Consider the following 21,752-nt stretch of genomic DNA (forward strand, 5'->3'; position numbering starts at 1 on the left):
ATGAACTGGTGATGGGACTTACCTGGTCTAACCCCCCTTCCTTAGAGAAAGTTCTATGCAGGGTAGGTAATAAAGTCCTGATGCTTCACAAGGCACTGCCTGTAAACATTTGCTCCCTATATTACAGAGCACGCAGGCTGAAGTTGTGCTTTTCATTATGAACGGATGCTAAATTCACCGAGTCTAGGAAAGGCTCACAGATTCCCTGTGGGCTCCAAGTCTTAGAAAACCTCTGTTTACATCTTCCCCACTTTGATGTGAGTCTAATGGCAATTAAAAATCTTATTAGCTTGATAAAAGCTTAAAGGACTCAAAAGGCCAATGCTTATTAGTATGAACTCTTTACAGTTCTGCTTTATTATATTAAGCCAGGGAGCTTAGATTTCGGCATTTAAGGGGGGAAATTCTACTCTTGTATCTGTACCTTGCATCTCAGTTCTGACATTTTGAGTGAAATGTGCCATAGGAAACCCTGCATGTGTAGGCTGAGGAGAATATTGGAGGCAAGATTACTATCACTTCCATTAACCCTGAGAGGCTCCAACTGAGATCTGAGCCCCATTGTACGAGGCACTTCACAAACACATAGTGGGAGACAGCCCCTGCCCCAAAGAGCCTACAGTCTAAAGGGAAAAGACAATCAAAAGGGTATGCAAAAAAAATGACCCCAATTTACAGATGGATAAACTGAGGCACAGTGTGAGTCAGTCATTTATGCAAAGTTAGTTGGGGCATAAATGCAGCAAAGTCAGACCTCCTGAGGCTCCGTCCAGTGCTTTAACTACAAGGTCATTCTTCTTTCCTATGAAGGTCAGGCCCCAAGGGTTTCAAATTGCTCACATACAGTGAATGGCTGCATTTGAAAAGATAGGCCACAGTATTGAGAAGTTCTCTGCGGAGACATTTCTCCGAGGAAGACTCCACTCTGTCATGAGTAGAGGCCTGACGGTAGGCATAGGGTCAAATTTTCAAAAGCACATAAGTGACTTGGGAGCCTAAGTCCCATTTTCAAATGTTACTTTGGTTTCCAGGAGCCCGAGGATCACTGAAAGACAATGGGACTTGCTCAAGTGCACCCTAGGTCACTACTGAAAATGGGATTTAGCCTGTTAACCACAAAGCCTTCACTTATTGCACGCTGAAAAGGCACAAACAATTCCTTTCCATATTAATTATTTTTAAGGGGCACACTCATAAATTCTCTCATTTCTATTCTCTCCCAGCACCTGGAAAATGGCAGCCTTGAAATTTGTGCCCAGAAGAGTGTGTCAGAGGATGGCAGAGATTCACTTTTAGGTTCTGAACTCTGATCAATATGCAGAGAATATGTCAAAAAAGGGAAAAAGCAGCAGATGTTCTTGCAAGGCTCCTGCTACATAACCTAGCACAACAGCGGTGTCTACGGTAGCTAAATCCATGTACATGGTGTAGGCTGAATCAGGGAAGAGGCTGTTTTCTCTTAACTAGAAAAGCACAAGTCAGGCTAGGCCAGGCAGACCTTGTCTGAGCCAGCAACGCAAGCTTAGGTCTGCATTAATAATATGAAAAATTGTCAACATGAATCGTTAGTCAGAGGTGGTCAGTAACGAGGGAGAGCAATTAACCTTATCAGTCAATGAATCACCTTTCACTGACCATGAACCTGCCACCTCAAAACTGCCAATCATGCCAGGCATGAATAATTACTCTGACAATAGATTTCAGTCACAAAAAGGGAAAATGCATTACCTTTCAGTGTTAATTAGTCCCAGGGAGTGAGAGAGGGGGAACAAAGGAGCAACAGGGGAGGGGGGGAAAAGCTGCCCATCTATCTTCCCACTTCTCTCTCTTCAACCAGGAAGCTTTGAAAATTCTTTCAGATGATCAGGGAAAGCAATTTTTCGTAATGCCTATTTATTGATTTATTTATTTAAACAAAGTCTCATTTTTGAATGTAGCATCCGGGCGTTTGTCTCTAGGTCTGGGTGGGTATTTTCCTCATGTTGAATCTCAGAAAATCTGATCCCACCTCACATCTCAGCCTGCATCACCCGTTCTGCCACTTCTCAGCATGTGCCATTAGCCCTGTGCAGGGCAAAAGGACAGCTGGATTTTCAGTCATTCTCTGCTGTCACATTACGTTTTGCCCTGTTCTTTCTCTCTTTTAAACCCTCTGCAGTTATGAAGGATTTGACGAAGCTCTGACTTACACAGCAGAACATGCCTGGTTTTCTGGAAGACAGTCACAACTTAGAGGGTAGGGTCAAAAATACAGTGAGGTTAGTCCGTTTAAGAAGAGCATGTGAAAGGCATGGCAGCAGGAGGTGGTTTATTACATTTAAATACCGATAGTAATCGGTACAGTGCAAATATCTGTAAAGATGCATAATAATTAAAGTATCTTTGTACTTGTACAATACCTTGCGTTTGAGGACCTACAAGGTAGTTTAATATTGTAAAATTCATCCCTACTGTGAATTCACTCACTTAATATTATACCAGGAGTTACTTTGGCCCATGGAGCATCTAACTCCAATTTAAAAGATGAGGAAATTCAGGCCAAGTGACTTGACCAGGCCACATGGTAGGTCGGTGGCAGAACTACAGACTCCCAGGCCTTTGCATTAAGCACTAGGTAGCCTCCCTTCCTGTCATGCTACCTGCAAGGTCTTCAGATCAAAACTGACCAAGACCTGACTTGTCTGCAAGGGGACGGTAAATGAAAAGGGGAGGAAGAATCAACGGATTCCTTATGGGAAAAGGAGCAAAAAGGGACAAACTGGATGAATTTTCTCCTTAGTCACAGCTCTGCATCCCTGATGGGAGTTGCCCATGTGAGCACAGACTTGGGCCCAAAATGTCCAATGACTCAAAATTGTTAAGACCTAAACTCCAGGGAGCAGAATTTTGTTGGCCTGGACACACCAGTCTGAATTAAATTAGAACAGAGCTGCACCTTTACTAGAAACTCAACTTGAATCCAAATCTGCTTGTGACTTTTGTGAAAGTTTGGTAACATTTCCTTTTAACGTTCCCCATCAGCCTCTGCATTGGATATTTTCAGCCAGAAGCTGAAATATCAGATTTCTCAGGAGGCCAGAGTTGTATATTTAAACACCTGTTGGTAACCAGACAGTGCTGGGAGTCCAGCTACAAAAGCTGTTCTAGCGACTTTCCCAGGTAGGTTTCTAGAACAAAGCAGTTGAGGCAGATGGTAAAACCCCAAGATTTTTAGATTCTTCCCAATGCAGAAAGCACCTGAAATAGCTAAGACAAACTTCCGGAAATTGTTCCCCGGGTCCCTCCTGCAGTTCAGCAGCATAAAGTATTCTAGCTTTACAGTTAACTTCCCATTAACTCCTTGGCTAACCTGAATGCCTGTCGCTAGTCCAAGTCCCCCTCTCCGTCAATCATTCCTTCTTTCAACCCCACAAGGCCTTGTCTATACAAGCAGGCTGCACTGGCAGAATTTTCTTTACATTGGTGGGCACAGCCACATTTCCTCCCATCAGCTGTTCCCTGAACTCCCATCCATCGAACGGATGTCTGGACTCTGTGGACGGAGCAGCCAGCCTGGTTTTTACTTATTAATGTATTCCTAACGTCAAACTGTTCTTTCATCCCTGACAACAATTCTGGGAAGTCTGGGCCTGCTTTTCACAGCTCTCAGACAGCCTCGATGCACAGCCACTTCCTCTGTCCTGGAAGCAGCAACCTGTGAAATCTGGGATTCTCCAGCCAGAGTGTCACGAATTTGATATTGGGTCAAATTTGATCCTTTTCATTTCTGGGAGAAATTGTCTTTCAGTTTTGTGAAAGCCAGCCCGGAACCTGGAGGCCAGACAAGGCCCATCGTTCAGTGTCAACTGGACATCAAGCACCCCACAAGGTAAGACCTACAGCTTCATTTAATAATAATTTACTATTAAATGTTCCTTCCCCCCACTCCTCGGAGCTCTTCCCAGCCCAGTACAAGCTGCACACAAACAGGCTTTCCCAGGACCCAATATTCAATAATAGGAATGTCTCAGGTTGAGACAGTGCCTTTCATCCTGATGGCTCCCTGTGCACACGGGTTCATCCACTACTTAAACCATGCTGTCTCTGGATGGAAGATGGGACCACAGGCCAACAGCTGGGGCACAGCAGAGCAGAAGCTCTGTGTCCAGTGGAGCTCTACATACCACTACAGAACCACAGAAGGGCTAAATGGCTCATTGGATGTGTGTCCGGGCTGCTTTTCTGGCCCGTTGCAATGAAAATGACCCTCTTTGGATGCACCATCATGGTTGTTGAAATTGTCCCCTACCCAGAGCACTAGCAGTCTCTGATGGCGAGTCCTTGTATTTACATGGTGCATTGCCCTTGTTCTGGCTCTCTGCCCAGGAGAGAATTTCATCCTTTATGTATTCCCATGGGGCCTCCAACCTTTCGAAAACTCATTGTCTAGACAGAGAGGACAGGAGCTCAATGATTCACCTCTCCTCTGATAGCTTCTACACCATCAACTTCTTGAAGCATACCTGGACCCAGGGCCAAAATCAGCCGCTGGCACTGGAAGGAGGGTTTCCAGAGCTGGGGCACAGGCCCCCACACTCCCCTCCCTTTCTGTAGATCCTCTCCTAGTTTGTAATATGTTCTCTGACCCGAGCGGGGACTGGGAAGGCAGAAGGGACCCACGCCCAGGTCCTGCCCCCAAAGCACATGCCATGCTGTTCAAAGGCAAAGCGAATGAAAGCGAGTTTTGATGAATAGGCTGGGGGTGGGGAAGGCAGCAGAATTCCATTCCCCGTTCGCAAGAGGCTCAGTCTCAGCACCAGGGGGAGATTTATGGGGTGTGAAGGCAAATTTGAATTTCACATCAGGCCCAGGACTGCACTGCCGTTGCGGGGATCTGCCACATCAGGCTGCTCCAGGGAAGCAATCTCGCTAATGAGACATGAACAGAAGAAAATGGCTCCATTCCCATTCCTCATGGCCCCAGGAGGCTCCATTCTTGTACCAGCTGTTTGCAGCATGAATCATTCATTAATATTACATAAACAGGAAGCAGTGGGTGGGATCTTACACCAGTATCTGCATGGGGAGGAGAGAGAAGGGGGTGGGGGGTGGGACTATGAAGGCATGCTTAGATGCCAGTGGCCACAGGGGTGTTGGCTCTCCTCCTTGTTTCCAGCCACTGACTAGCATTAAGAAAAGTTAAAAAGCATTAAATATGTTCTTAATGTTACTCTTGGCCATATGAGCAATGCTGTGGCTGCCCCGTGGACGTTCATGGGGGAAGGGTGGCCTGTCTGACACCAATGGGACAGGAGGTGGGTCCACAAGATAAGACGTGGTCCAGACTATTAAAAAGTTTGGGCCTGAAGTATCTGAGGTGCTGAGCTCCCATCGCTCCCTTTGGAGGCATTAGTGTTTGCACTCTCTGAAAACCAGACCTTTAAATGCGTATCTGTCTGCAGGGGAGTTTATATTCAGCAGCCAGTGCTTTAATATCACTTAGGATAAAAGGTGTCAATGGGGCCATTTAGCATTCTCTGGAAATAAGGTGAAGCAAGATGTTAGTAAACAAGAATTCCTTTGGCAGCACTTGAGTAACATATGGGCTCCGTGCATAATGCGCCTTGAAATAGCTTTGGTTGGTTAGCAGAGTGACTTTGGGATGCAACGCACATTGCACAGCAATAGCCGAGAAGTCCTGCACGAGAAGAAACCCAATGCCAGCCTTGTGCTGACTTCTCTGCACGGGGAATGAGGTGGAGCAAATATGCACTGTCCTCTGGGCATGAAAAGGGAGAAGAGATCCTTCCCGACAGAAGAGGCTTCTGTTTTCATTCTGACACCAACGGCTAATGAGCTAGTTCAAATCAGTGTTTAATAATAAAGAATAATGGTAAAAATAAACCATAATATAAATAATACTTTGTATCTAGAATCATAGAATATCAGAGGTGGAAGGGACCTCAGGAGTTCATCTACCCAATGTCTTTCACCTCAGGTCTCAAGGTGCTTAGCAAATAGGAGTTAATATTCATACTAGCCTTGTGAGGCAGACAAATATTCCTACCCTAATTTTACAGATGAGGACATTGAGATACTAAGAGGTTAAATGACTTGCTGAAGGGGAAATAGAAAATCAGTGGCAAAGGCAGGAGCAATCTGATTTGTAGTCTCTTTGACTTCATCTCTCGCAGAGAGCACAGAAAGTTTTCTTTAGTTTCTATTTGGAGACAAACACCTTTCCAATCTTTGGGAAAGAATGGGATTTTGCCAGGACAATAATTGTCTTAGGCTTTGTCTATCCTGGGGATTTTCCCTTTGACAGGGTGAAAGCCACGCTAAAAGCAATATTCTTCCTCTATTCCAAAAACTGAAAGCATAGTATCAAAATAGGAACCAGACTTAATGGGAATCAGGCCTGGGATCTTCAGCGAACAGAGCTTGTAGCCAGGGGCGCTGGAATAATTTGTATAGGAGAGGTGCTGAGAACCATTGAACCAAACTGTAAACCCCTGTATATACAGGAAACCACTTCAAGTCAGGGGGTGCGGCAGCCCCCCCGCACCTCTTGTTCCAGCACCTATTCTTATAGTTCAGTGATCCTGGCTGTGGCTTAATGCAGATCCACAAAATACCACCTTGTGATAAATGATGCTTAATCATACCCTGCTAATTACAGGCTCTATCCTAATATGTGTGTGTCAAAGAATCAGCTTTGATTTGGCACCACAAGACTTGCACATTTCCCAAGTGGAGAAGTTTGCTTGAGTGTGACCACACTGGCATTAGTTGTAATTACTTATGGTCTGATTCTACCATACTTGTCACCCGTTCTGTGGACATCAGCAGGGCCGTTTGCTCTGTGAGGTACAACTCACTGTGACTAAAGGCACCAGAAACCATCCCAAGTTGAGCATGGCAGAACAGGGTCTTCAAGAAATGTATTCCTCTTATATCACTTCTAGTCTCCCTTAACTGCACTTCACCTAGCACTAAGGGCCTTTCATAGAATCATAGAATATCAGGGTTGGAAGGGACCCCAGAAGGTCATCTAGTCCAACCCCCTGCTCGAAGCAGGACCAATTCCCAGTTAAATCATCCCAGCCAGGGCTTTGTCAAGCCTGACCTTAAAAACCTCTAAAGAAGGAGATTCTACCACCTCCCTAGGTAACGCATTCCAGTGTTTCACCACCCTCTTAGTGAAAAAGTTTTTCCTAATATCCAATCTAAACCTCCCCCACTGCAACTTGAGACCATTACTCCTCGTTCTGTCATCTGCTACCATTGAGAACAGTCTAGAGCCATCCTCTTTGGAACCCCCTTTCAGGTAGTTGAAAGCAGCTATCAAATCCCCCTCATTCTTCTCTTCTGCAGACTAAACAATCCCAGCTCCCTCAGCCTCTCCTCATAAGTCAAATGCATTTTCTGCATACTTGGAATGAAAGATAGGTGCTATGGGACTCCACATTCAGTCATATCAGGAAAGCTCTTAGCCTTTGCTCCTTGAAACTCAAATGTATTTCTCTCACCACACGTGGCTTTTCTTCACTGGTTATTACTGTAAATTACTGGTACCAGGAAAGCTGAAGTAATGCAGGTGAGCTGCTGGACAACTGTATTCATGCTACGAGTTATTACTATTATTGGTTTCAGAGGAGCAGCCGTGTTAGTCTGTATCCGCAAAAAGAACAGGAGGACTTGTGGCACCTTAGAGACAAAACACATTTATTTGAGCATAAGCTTTTGAGACCTTGCATCCGATGCAGTGAGCTGTAGCTCACGAAAGCTTATGCTCAAATAAATGGGTTAGTCTCTAAGGTGCCACGCGTCCTCCTGTTCTTCTTACTATTATTGGAACTCATGCAGCATCTTTCTAGAATTTGGTCTGCATCATAATACAACCTAGGCCAGCCATACCTCGTGGCCGGGAATGAGTCAATCTCCACAAAGCAAACTCACAGACATTCTCCTTGCTAACATCCCCTGTGATCTTGCTGAATTTAAACTGCCCTGTGCCACTTTAAGGCAACTTCCAGCACTTACTCAGCAGCTCAGTGGAGGTCTTGGAGACCGTGGCAGCTACAGGGGTCAGATGAACCATTGCAAAGCATTTGCTGCACTACATGCCATGCCCAAGCTGTCTTTTTCTTTGACCTCAAGCACCAATTGTCTTTATGTTCTTCCCCCTCCCCCCATCTTCTGCAGACCTGAAGATCCTTTTTTTTTATTATTTCATTTGCAAAACTGCACGCTGCCATGTACCAGCTATCCCATTCCAATGTTCATTGCTCGGGGAAGGGTGGGCTCTTCCCTGTTACGGTTTTATTTGCTGTTTGTATCACAATAGTACCCAAGATCAGGGCCCCACTGAGCCAGGCTCTGAACAGCCACATGGTAAGAGACAGTCCCTGTCCAAAAGATCTTACAGTCTAAAGAGATCAGACAGACAAAGGCTGGGAAGGAGGCAAGTGACTTGTCAAGGTCAGACAATGAGTCAGCGGCAGCGCTCAACTCCCAGCCCAGTAGTCTCTCCACTAGACCAAGCCTATGAAACAGACAGTGAAAATCCATCACTGCCCAAATCTTGTACAAAGCATCCCAGAATATTTTGGGAGGAGAGCATGAGGCATCCAATACACAAACACAACCTCAGACACCACAGTGGTGCAGGGGAATTCTTGTTTTCATATTTTATTGCCAGTGCTATTTTTCACCATCCTCGAGTTTGGAGTCTTTTTCATCCTCCACATAGACAGAGCACAGACAGCAGTTGTGCAAACTTCCCCCCATCATCTGGAGATGAAGGGATCCCCTCTCAGGATGACCGAGGAGTTCAATCCCGATGACCCAGTCAATCTTCTACTTCTCTGCAGAGACCACCCACAAGGAACAGAGGAATTAATCCCCCTCTTCCTTTTTTTAATGACTGTATCACTTGCCCACTACATAACAGACAAAGAAATGATGTCCCACGAACAGTCACTCTCACACCACTGCCCTGAAATGACAACAGCTCCTACCATCCAACCCATCCTGCCCTGAGTCAGGGCTGGAACAAGGCAATGAGCTAGAAGTGAGGGACTCTCTCTCATCTCCTTAGCAATCCCCTAAACCCTGCATACCCACAACCATTACAGCTCTTGAGTTGGGGGAACTACGGAAAATGTCATTTGGGGATAATTTAATAGTGTAGGAAGAGAGTTCTTTTTGTTGTGAATATTTCAGCCATGTTGCAATCTCTTTTTCTGGCCTAGCTGAAGTAGCACTGTGAGGTATAATTAGAGAGTTTAAAAAGTATTTGTCATTATTATTTTATTATTTTGCTGCTGTTTCTATTATGTAAATGAGCCATGTATTCCCTTCTGCAGAGCGGGCTGCATAGCGATATGAGTCCCAGCTAGAACATTTGTTGCCAGGCTCTCGCTCTTGGGATGATCGACTGCCAATGAAGGACTGTAAATACACTTCTTCAGCTCCTCATGCCACATAACCATGCCCTCCTGGTTAGTGGCTCACTTGCTCAGCCTGCTGGGGTGGGGTGGGCTGGCCGAACAGATCCCCAATGCACTTGCTCCCACCCAGTGCACAGAAAGTATTAGACAGTCTGTGGCATGAAGCCTTTATGCTAAGGGAGTGCATTGCTTATAAAAACACTAATCCCGATACATCCTTTGGGTGATCATACAGCTGCAGCAGATAATTCAGTCAGAATTTCTTTGTAATTTAGCTTGAATGACTGTCCTATCTCTGTAGTGTAAAATACTCCTCTATTCCCCCACACCCACACGCTTTGCTTGGATTCTGTATCTCCACAATTCACTTTTACGTAAGGGATTTTGTGGTTCCAAGCTGCCTTAAATGCCAGGTATAAATGCCATACAATGTATTAATATGGTATGGCCCTGTATGTGCTCTCGATCTCCTTGTCTAGGGCCTTATGCTGTGCCTATCACCCTGGTATCTGAGCATCTTAATATTTCACAGACAGTGCATCGAGCCTGATGGTCAGGGCTGAGGTGCAGACAGGAAGGCTCTGTTTTGGAACCAATGTTCACCCTCAAAGACTGCATCCCACCACCTGCTCCATAGCGGCCTTCCAGCTTTTCTGCGGGGCTCTAGGACGGGACTAGCTTGACATACTGCAGAATTACAGCGGGGAGACAGACTAGGAACCCCAACAATTGGGAGCCTGGAACAGCAGAAGTAGGGTTGCCAGTTTTGGTTGGATGTATTCCTGGAGATTTAATCACACAACACTCTTTAAAGATTAATCTTTAATTCCTGGTGACTGCAGGCCAATCCTAGAGGGTTAGCAACCCTAAGCAGCAGGGAAGGAAACTTCACAGCCAGCCCAGGATCAGGAAATCAGCTGATTTTTAAAGAGGGCCCTTGTGCAAAGAAAAGAGCAAAAGCCAAATCCCCAAGCTCATCCCCATCTTTGGCCACTTCTCCTTCACACAGCTTAAATTTTTAAATACTAAATCACCCACAAACACAAGACTATGCAAGCAAATCAGGACTTTTTGATACGAGCAGCCCCTTTCCCCAGCTTCTAGACACCAGTCCCTCTTTCCTCTCAGAGGGCAGCTCAGCTCCTATTTATGGTTCTGAGCCTAACCAGGCTCAGCTGCCCCTAATTTCATCCCAGCTGGGAAGCCTATCCCTAAGCAGGCTGAGACCTCCTGCTAGAATTGCCCCTAGAAGCACCACAGACTGTTACTCAGGTAGGCTGGACACTGCTGGGAGGAGGGCTGCAGGGGGCATGGGAGGAGCTGCTTGCCTGTAGGGAGCCTAGCACTGAAGTTCCAAAGGACGCATAACTCCACGCTGTTCAGTATTTGGGTTTGTGCCTTTCCCGGCTTTGTGCAGCCTGGAATCTCCCCCCTGGAGAAGCTGCTGTATTTTCCCACGTGAACAGTGCCCTCTGCCAAGTCAGCAAGGTCCGAAGCCCTCCTACCGTTTAATCTGTACCCCTGGGTAATGCGTATTCAGGGCATTACCGCTTGTGCTGCTTGGTCCTCATATCGCCAGGCCAGACAGTAAAGGGCTGCGATGCCCGGTGGCTCCTGCAGACAATGATGCCCCTTGAAGATGGTATGTAGGCAAGGGTCTCTTCATTGTCTCGGAGACACTGCTGGAATGAAGAATCCCTCTGGGGCTGCCCATGGCAGACTCTCTGGGTATGTCTACACCGCAGTGAAACACCTGCGGCTGGCTCCAATCAGGCTATAAAACCCGTGAGGAGAGAGGGTCCCAGAGCTGAGCCCAGAGGTCTACACTGCAATGGTATAGCCCCACAGCCCGAGCTCCGAGAGCCCAAGTCAGTCGACTCAGGCCAGCCATAGATGTTTTATTGCAGTGTAGACACATCCTGTATCACAAATGCAGCACTGCGTTCAAACACGGGGCTAACCTGGCAGGAGCACTCTGGGCTGCTCCCTTCTGACGCCACACTCAGGTTGGCTTTGTAACCGTTATGCTAGCTCAAGGGAGATCACAGATCCTCTGCGCATGGCTGCTAGCAGGAACCACAGCTCCAGCCACAATTCACTGTGGCAACTACAGCCTGCTGAAACCCTGTCTCTCTTAACTACAGGACAGTGACCGAACTAACAGGGTCTGCCTCTCTCTGCTCACCCAGAACACACACTGTGTGATAAACAGGCCTTGGAAGGTAAATACTCAGGGAGGACAACTGCCTCCTAGAGTCGCTGAGTGTAAGACCAAGAGATCATCTAGTCTGACCCCCTGTGTACTGCAGGCCAGTCGGTTTCACTCAGATAACCTTGTACTGAACCCAGTCGCTTGTAAATTGTCACCTTCTCTTAAAATTCGCTTAGCATCCGCAGAGTTTTATGAAGGAAAGTTTCTGACTTCGTGGCCTGAATAAACCCTGCAATAGTTTCAAAAGTCACTTGTAGAAGCAATGTTCTTGCTCTCTCGCTCGTTCTCTCTTGCGCAGGCACATGCATGTGACTCGTGGGCACTGTCTCTCACACACACGCACAGACGTATGAAGAAAAACACTAAAGCAGAAGGGGGAACTGAATCACTCAGAATCAAGTGATTTGCCCGAGTCACTGGTAGAATTGAGGATTGACCAGGTTTACCCTTCTTCTCTGCCCCCACTGAAAGGCTATGCTATGGCCCCTGTAAAGGAATGGTGGCACTCACCTCTCTACTTCTGCCTCTGTTTATGAGCAGCAGCAGAGGAGAAAGGCATGGACTAATGGGTGAACACAGGCCTGGGCACCAGGAGTGGTTGAACTGTAATCCTGCTTCACTGCCTCCTGCTGGTTTTTTGGGGGGCAAATTACCTAAGCCAGGGGTCTTCAAACTTCAGTGTATCATGGCCCCCTTCTGACAACAAAAATCACTACATGACCCCAAGATGGGGGACAGAAGCCTGAGCCAGCCTGAACCGCGCCGCCCTGCGCGGGAGAGCCAAAGCCAAAGTCCAAGTGCCACTGGCCCGGGCGGGATGTGGTGGGGCAAAGTTGAAGCCCGAGGGCTCCAGACCCAAGCAGGAGGCCTGTAACCTGAGCCCCGCCACCTCCCGGGGCTGAAGCCCTCAGGCTTTGGCCCTGAGCCCCAGCAAATCTAAGCCAGCCCTGGTGACCCCATTAAAATGGGGTTGCAACCCACTTTGGGGTCCCGACCCACAGTTTGAGAACCACTGACCTAAACCCTCTACCATTTCCCTATAATTGCCTACCCCCTCTGACAGGGGTTCTCTCGGGCACACACTTGTGCCTATATCTGGCTGGAGATTTGGGGGTGGAATACTTTTCCCTCAGGAAATGCCAATTTGTTAAAAGCAAAACTTTTCTCAGAAATGTATCAATTTCAACAACATTTCATTTGGGGAGGGAAAAAACCCATACAAATGTTCCCTTCAGACAGTCTCAGAATGAAACACTTTGATTTTTTTTCATTTTCAAAATTCTGCCTTGTTTTTAAAGGAAATATCAAACATTTTGTTTTCAGTCCATTTCAGAGAGGAAAAAATGGTCAAACTCACAGAATTTACCATGAAATGGAAAGTCTGGTTGCTCCCTTGATCCACTCACACCTTTCCACTGTTAACTCTTTGGGGCAGGTTCTGGTGGTTTGGTCACATATCACCTCTTGCACACCACTGGGTATTCATATGTCTGCCTCTCTATATAATAACAGTAGTAAAATGGGGTGTTTTAAGACTTAATTAATGTTTGTACAACAGCCTTGAAAGGAAAGGCGCTCTATAAATGCTAAACATTATTGTTAAATAGATCCTTGTACCTTATTAGTCCTAGTTTACCTGTTTGAATCTGAACATTTCTACCACCACAGCTACCGCTCGCGTCCATCATAACCAGGAGCCAAAGACTGCTCTCCTTTGCTCCTGTGTAAATCTGGAATAACTTTGTTGAAATTAATGGGGTGACTCAGTATGTAACCAGTGTAAATGAAAGCCAGTATATTATTATCTGGGCTTAGCATTTACAATCTATAGCAAATAGCTGATGTCTGTAACTTTCTCGGTGCCTTGAAGACTTAGACAGAGTGAGTGGCACTGGGGCAGATCCTTCCCACATGCCCTTGCTCACATCAGCTGGGATAAATGAAACATCCCCAGCACCAGACCTTAGTATTCACCCAGGACCATTAGGAGAGAAACAATTAGCTAAGTAGACTGGCCACAGTCATTCAGGCATTGAATGAATTGGGGGGAGGGATAGCTCAGTGGTTTGAGCATTGGCCTGCTAAACCAAGGGTTGTGAGTTCAATCCTTGAGGGGGCCATTTAGGGATCCAGGGCAAAAATTGGGGATTGGTCCTGCTTTGAGCAGGGGGTTGGACAAGATGACCTCCTGAGGTCCCTTCCAACCCTGATATTCTATGATTCTATGAATGAACATAGTGGTCTGACAGGCAGCCATTGTGAAGTCTTAATGCTTGTTTTAATAATAATCTTATAAAGCCCCTCTCTCCTGTCTATTTACTGACACAGGGGTGTTCTTCTTCATATGCCACGAACACAAACAAACTCAATCTAAGGTAAAAGCTATTGTAACACTAGAAACACATAGAAATGGTGGATAATGCTGTGCAATCTAAACCTGGCAGCCAGCAAGCAAACATCCATCAGAAGTGGGTAATTGATGCTATCTGGGGCTAGTTTATTCCAATCAATATAGCACTCTCTTTACATCTACATTCTCCACAGCTCTCATGTGTTCTAGAGGTTTAGAAAATGTTATTATCCAAACCCCTAATTCCAACAAATTCCATTAGCCAGGCAAATGAAAATAACAAAAACAAAAATTACTGAAATTCTTATGGCTGAATTGCTTGTCGGGGTTTTATTTATTTATTTCTAATGGGATTTACAGTGCATACCATAGGCTCACTGGGCTTAAAAGCGGTTTGGAACAGGGGCCTTCTTGCATCAGTTTATGCAAACACTAAACAGTGATTATCTTAAACATTGTACAGCAAATGGCTTCTTGGCGGGCCAAGGCTCTTCTATGCTATTTGAATAAATCTCTTGCTCCCTCTCATCTATTTTAGCTTCAGATGCAAAATTTCAGGCATGTTCTGTAAGCTTTAAGCATTGCCACTAGGGGCTATTTAATGGCCATGGATTTTAACTAGGAGATTTGGAAACCTTTGGAATTTTTTCTTTAATCTTTTTTTTAAATAAACAAACAAACAAAAACAGGGTTTTTTTTTTCCAGAGTATGCTGCTAGCTAGAAGAGACTATCAAACAAGTTTACTAGCAGGAATGTTTGCTATAACATCATTATTTAATGCATCCGATGAAGTGAGCTGTAGCTCACGAAAGCTTATGCTCAAATAAATTTGTTAGTCTCTAAGGTGCCACAAGTCCTCCTTTTCTTTTTGCAGATACAGACTAACACAGCTGCTATTCTGAAACCTATCATTATTTAAGTGAATGCCGCAGAATAGTTCTGGGAAGCAAATTTATAATTTATATGCACACCAGAATCAACTGTCTAAGAGCTACACTCATCCAATCAGGGAAATAAAATGTGTCATGTGACTTCGGTGTTCAAGAAAAATTGCTCAAATTTCAATATTCATACCGAAACAACTCTCGGCGAACTGTTTTGAAACAAGCCACAAAGCACAACTGATTGCATGAAGCTGGTTCAGATAAAGCTGGTTGCAACTGGTCTGTTATTTTTCATTTAAAAAAAATTTCATTCAATTTATTTTGCAAAAAAAATTTCTCAATTAAAAATTTTAAAATTAATTTTAAAACTTTTCTTTCATTTTTTAAAAAAACGTTCTTTTGTTTTGGTGAGAAAAAATCTGACTTTTCCATACTTTGGAAATCTTCCTTTTTATTTCCCCTGGACATAGAGGATGGGGAGGATGGGATTGGACAAAATGGGGGGCGGGGAACCCTACTTTTGCTCCCTTTTAAATTTTTTTCACCACTAGAAAAGTGAAAGTGTTGCTTTGTTACTTTCTATCAATTAACAAGAGAAAGTTAAAAAGCAAGAGGAGTTACTTTACTGATTCAGCATTCAGAGGGCTTCCCTTGAGTCAGGAATGATTTAAGATCCCAAATCAGGAAAACATTTAAGCATGTGTGGATGCATTCCTGAAGTGGGGCTTTACTGTCACAGCATCATGCTAAACAGAGGTGTCTTTCCTATGAGATATAAAATCAAGACTCTAACTACATCTAGACTTTAAATATCCCAAAACACTTCTTCCCTGTCTTTCAGATTAAGGAAGCTAGCCCTAGGGTCTTGGCCACATGACGTTTTGTTTAAATGCATTCTAGCTAACTGTGTTCATTCCATTGGATAGGATAGCCTTCACTACCTCATTGAAATGTCACAGTGTTGCTGTTTGCTGTTGAACAGTTGCCATGTTCCAGGTCAGAGGTGGCTGCATTTCATTGGTAGGTGAAGGAATTGCTGTACCCATGTACTCAGGCCACGTCTACGCTACCCGCCGGATTGGCGGGTAGTGATCCATCTATCAGGGATTGATTTATTGTGTCTAGTGTAGACCTGATAAATCGATCCCCGATCGCTCTGCCATCGACGCCGGAACTCCACCATGGTGAGAGGCAGAAGCGGAGTTGATGGGGGGTGGCAGCCGTTGATCCCGCACCGCGAGGATATGAAGTAAGTGATTCTAAGTCAATCTAAGATACATCGACTTCAGCTACGCTATTCTCGTATCTTAGATCGATCCCCCCCCAGTGTAGACCAGGCCTCAGATAGTTTTAGTATGAAGCTTTTCAGTATAGAAGGTGCTATATAAATGTATCATTTAAACTCCAAAGAAACTGTATGTGAGTCTTCAAATAAGGATTATCCCCCACGTTTCCAGAGCTTCATGGAATGTAACTCGCTAGCTCCCACTGATTTAATGATCCTGTTAATTTTAATGGGCCAGCTGCCTTCCCACTAACTTTAATGTGAGTTGGGTGGCTAATAAAATGTGTGCAACTCTTTGAAAATTTAGGATTAAATATTTAGTTGAGTCCATATTTCATGTATTATGGTATTGACCTGTTTGTATCCACATTATGAAACCACAAATTCTGCAACATGAATTCATTGCACAGTTAAAATCCTTAAAGGCTAAACATAAAATAAACTTTGTACTTTATTTCTTCTAAAGTTCATTAGCATGAGGTTTACTGGAGCCCCCTGCCATGATCTAGCCCATTTTGGGATGGAAAACACAATGCCCAACCAGCACTGAAAGAGAGATCTTGATGGTCTGTATGATTGCCCTTGTAAGTCTCCTCTCTCTGTCTGCAAAATAAGCAGTGAGATGAATACATGCCAGTAAGTAAACCAAGCATATTACAAAAACCCTGTCAGCTCCAAGGTATGGTACTATGCCACATTGCCTAACGGTGCCCACCTGCTAACGCAGATTGCAATACCCAGCAGGTGTGCCAGCCCCCCTGTTTGCCTGAGAGATTGGAACAAAGACTTTCTTTCTCCCTCTACCTTTGCGAAGGTGTGTCCAGGGGCATTTCAGAAGCAGATGATACAGTAAGAGTTGGCTGTGGGCCAGGTCTCTACCTTCTGAGCTGATATTTCCTGAGAAAACGTATCCAGCCAAGCATAACAAGGGGGCCATGCATGCCAGGGCATTGACACAGATCCTGGAAGTGGGTTGGGAGGGCAGAGAGCGCACCAAATGGGCATGCAGTGTGATGGGTATGACTGGCTCAAAGACTAATTAATCTGGCCAAAGCTGCTAATGCCTAGCTGTGCCCCTCAAGCTTCTGTAAACAGGTGACACCAAGGGCCAGAAACTTCTGGGGTGCTGCACATGGGGAGGATGGAGGAGAACATCCTCAGACATCATCACATGGGCACAGTCTATTAGCAAGCTTACAGGAATGGGCAGACTGACTCCACAAGGATACCAACCTGCCCCATCTTATCAGAGCTTGATCCAAAGCCCATTGAAATCCCTGGGAAGATTCTTGTTGAGTTCACTGGGCTTTGGATCAGGTTCTAACATCATTTCCCAGATGCCTCCCCAATGAACTGGACTCAGCCACCCCTGCAAGACTGACACTCTAGGACTCGGAGGGGCCGACTTATGCCACTGTATCTGGTTAACACTGATTTATAGCTGGGTGAATGAAAGGAGAATCTGTCCCTTCTCTCTTACACCTGCAGGGAAGCCGGTTTGGTTCCAGTATCAACACAGGAACTCGGTTAGTTATTATTATTGCTCCCTTTAATTAATTGATTTTGATGGGGTTTGGGATTCTACCACTAGCCGCTGCTTTGGAAGAGTGCAGAATCCTGAAGCTAAAATCCCTCCAGCACATATTGAGAGTGCATTTTAAATAAAATAAAAGTCCCATTTCAGATTTACTTCCAGTGAATTTCCCCTTGTTTTGCTGCACAAAACGTGGGGGAAAACCCCACACCTATAACTAAAATCCTGCTACTCAGTTCTGGAATAACAGTGGCGGGTATCCATGTTTAGTAGCAACCCACACATCCTCCCTGTGATGGGTTCGGTCACAGAGACTCCCCTCGAGACTGTTACTCAGTGAGCTGAGATACCACTGAGAACAACCCTCCTGCCAGAACAGGCACCCCTCCACTCCTGTCTTGCTGAGTTAGACACTCCAGTCAGCTCCAGCACAGATCCAGAGGTTGGGCCATGACTCTCTGCAGTTGACTGAAACTGAGATTCACTCAGCCCAGGGGCTTCTCAGTTAACAGGGACTTTCCCAGTGCCAAGCATTCAGCCTTTCTGGGAGCCTGAACCCCAGATAAATCTGTTTTACTCTGTATAAAGCTTATACAGGGTAAATTCATAAATTGTTCTCCCTCTATAACACTGATAGAGAGATATGCACAGCTGGTTGCTCCCCCAAGTATTAATCACTTACTCTGGGTCTATTAATAAACAAAAGTGGTTTTATTAAGTATAAAATGTAGGATTTAAGTGGTGTCAAGTAATAACAGACAGAACAAAGTAAGTCACCAAGCAAAATAAAGCAAAAAAACGCAAGTCTAAGCCTAATACTTTAAGAAACTGATTACAGGTAATATCTCACCCTCAGAGATGTTCCAATAAGCTTCTTTCACAGACTAGACTCCTTCCTAGTTTGGGCCCAATCCTTTCCCCTGGTACAGTCCTTGTTAGTTCCAGCAGACATCTCAGGTGGGAAGCAGGGGTTTTCTCATGACTGGTAGCCCCCTTTGTCCTGCTCCACCCCCTTTTATAGCTTTGGCACAAGGCGGGAATCTTTTGTCTCTCTGGGTCCCCACCCCTCCTTCTAAATGGAAAAGTACCAGATTTAAGATGGATTTCATTATCAGGTGACATGGTCACATGCCACTGTAAGACCCCTAGTCTCCATTCCCCATGGGCTGGCCCACATGTACACAGGAAGGCTTTCAAGTAACTAGAGCCATTTACAACTGATTGTTTCTGAAGCACCCTTAATGGCTTCCACTTAATCTGTTTACATCAGTAATACAAGTTTATTCTCCTAACTCCAGACATAGAAATAATACATGCAAACAAATAGGATGAACACACTTGGTAGATTATAAGCTTTGTAATAATACCTTACAAGAGACCTTTTGCATAAAGCATATTCCAGTTACATCATATTCACATTCATAAGCATATTTTCATAAAGCATATGGAGTGCAACGTCACACTTCACAACATCTCTCTCTTCACAAGGGGAATTACAACATCTGTCTGAGACCTATTCCAATAAAAACAGACACATCAGGGAAACTGGAGTGGTATTGTGAAGACAGAAACACTGAGCAACAGTGGCCCCACCTGCATTCGCAATGGCAGTAAATACTTTCAATGAAGAGGTGAACCATACAATACATCCTGGTCCTGTTGAGACCTGGATGATCAAGGTCTTAAGGATATTGGGTCCATAAGCTGCATTTTGAATCCTTGGTAGTTCACCCACTTACACCACTGCAGCATCTGGCCGATCATCTCTAGAAAGCAAAATAAATTTAAGAAGCTTAAGAGTAAATGGATGGTAAGAAGAGTTGGCTGGAACATTATAAATATTTTCTGCTTTCATTTTGTTTGAAATTTTGGGAAATTTGGGGGATTTTCAACAAAGCAAACTGAAAGCAAAATGTTTGGTTTTCAGTTTTTTGAGTCCGCCTCCCTTCTCTTTTGTTTCCCTTTATTTACCACCAGAAGAAAGGGGATGTTGGGGGGGGAAACAAAACTGAAAGTCAGAAAGGAATTTTTTTCTGTTAAAATTTTCAATTTGTGCAAAAATTCATTTATCCTAAGAAAAAATGTTAAAGCAAACAAAAAATGAGAAACTGGTTGGTCACATTTTCAAATTATGCTGCTTGAATGCTCTTCCCCTTGCCTTCCAGGGCATGGGGTGGTGAACCCAAACATTCGGAGCTACATTCCTTTAAGCAGGAACATTTAGAAACATTTTTCTTCTGGTGTAAACTGGAATATGTAAAAATGTCTTTCATAGTCTAGTCGTATGCCTAAGGCAGCATCCTAATTAGTTCATCAATAACTCAGAGCAGCTGCTCAGAAAGAATTCAGCTGTTCAAAGATGGAAAAGTCCATTAACTTTATTGCATAGAATGTTGGACATGGTTTAGACAGAGGATCATTGCCAAATTATATCAACTACCAATACCAAATTGTGCCAAATGAAAAGAGTGCAGACAGGACAAGGCATTTTTTAAACTGTCATCACCCCTAAAGAGAAAGGAGGAGCCCTTTATCTCCTTTAATATTGCTATTGAAAAGTGACATGTCTGATGGCTGCTTTGGAGTCCATCACTTTGCTATACAAAGAGATGCCTGGGGTTTCTTTAAAGTCATTTTTACAAGGGATTTTTCGTTCAGGCAGGCAACAAGTTTAAGGTCATAAAATGTTAACTGAAAATAATTTATGTTCCATACATGTGTCAGTGATGAGAAAACCTTGGGGTCTGGCTTTGTTTCAGATCAGCATCCAGAAGTCTAGATACATCCCTGATCCTTGCAGATCTGTGCGGGGAATCTCTCTGGAGATTCCCAGCACTTCTAGCTCTGGTCCCAGCCAGAATCCAGATGAACAACCATAGGCACAATGAGCAGTTTGGTTTGGTTTTAAAAGCTACTCAAACCTTTCAGCACTTCAGAAAAGCTCCTATTTGAAATTAGCCGTAAAGATGAGAGGAGGCATCTTAAGGCCTTTGACAAACGATATACAATTAAAGTAATAAATAATACAGCCTGCAACGGCAGGCTCATGTGATATGACTGAAACCAGCAAGGGAACATCACGCTGTAATTCAAATGGTGAACGAGCAGCAGTACCATCTGTAAGATCTCCCGGCAGCGAGACCACAGCAGCCCGCTGTGGCAATACAGTTAGGTACCCATGAGATGAACAGGCCAGCGCTTTGTGGGGACGAGCATAAAGAAGTGGTAAGACTGTGGGTCAGAATCCCACTCACTCCAGTTCTGTGCTTGCAGCGAGGACCAATGTCGCCTTAAGCCATCTTCATGCTCCCAGGGTTGCCAGTTCTCATGATTTCATCATGAGTCTCACAGTATTCGGTAAAAGCGGCAGAGTCCTGAGGCACCTTATAGACTAACAGACATCTTGGAGCATGAGCTGTCCTGGGCGAACACCCTCTGCGTCGGATGCACGCAGTGGAAATTTCCAGAGGCAGGTATAATTTATGCAAGCAAGAATCAGGCTAGGGATAAGGAGGTTAGCTCAATCAGGGAGGATGAGGCCCTCTTCTAGCAATTGAGGTGTGAACCCCAAGGGAGGGGAAATGGCTTTTGTAGTTGGCGAGCCAGTCACAGTCTGTGTTTACTCCTGAGCGGATGGGGTCAAATTTGCAAATGAACTGAAGGTCAGCAGTTTCTCTTTGAAGTCTGGCCCTGAAGGTTTTTGGCTGCAGGATGGCTGCCTTTACATCTGCTAGTGTGTGTCCAGGGAAGTTGCAGTGTTCTCCTACAGGTTTTTGTATCTTGCCATTTCTAATATCTGATTTGTGTCCATTTATCCTTTTACGTAGGGACTGTCCAGTTTGGCCAATGTATAGAGCAGAGGGGCATTGTTGGCACACGATGGCGTATATTACATTGGTGGACGTGCAGGTGAATGAACCGGTGACGGTGTGGCTGATCTGGTTAGGTCCTGTGATGGTGTCGCTGGTGTAGATATGTGAGCAGAGTTGGCATCAAGGTTTGTTGCATGGATTGGTTCCTGAGTGAGTTACTATGGTGCAGTGTGTCGTTGCTGG

This window comes from Lepidochelys olivacea (assembly GCF_965140295.1).
Source record: "Lepidochelys olivacea isolate rLepOli2 genome assembly, chromosome: 19".
Classification (NCBI taxonomy): domain Eukaryota; kingdom Metazoa; phylum Chordata; order Testudines; family Cheloniidae; genus Lepidochelys; species Lepidochelys olivacea.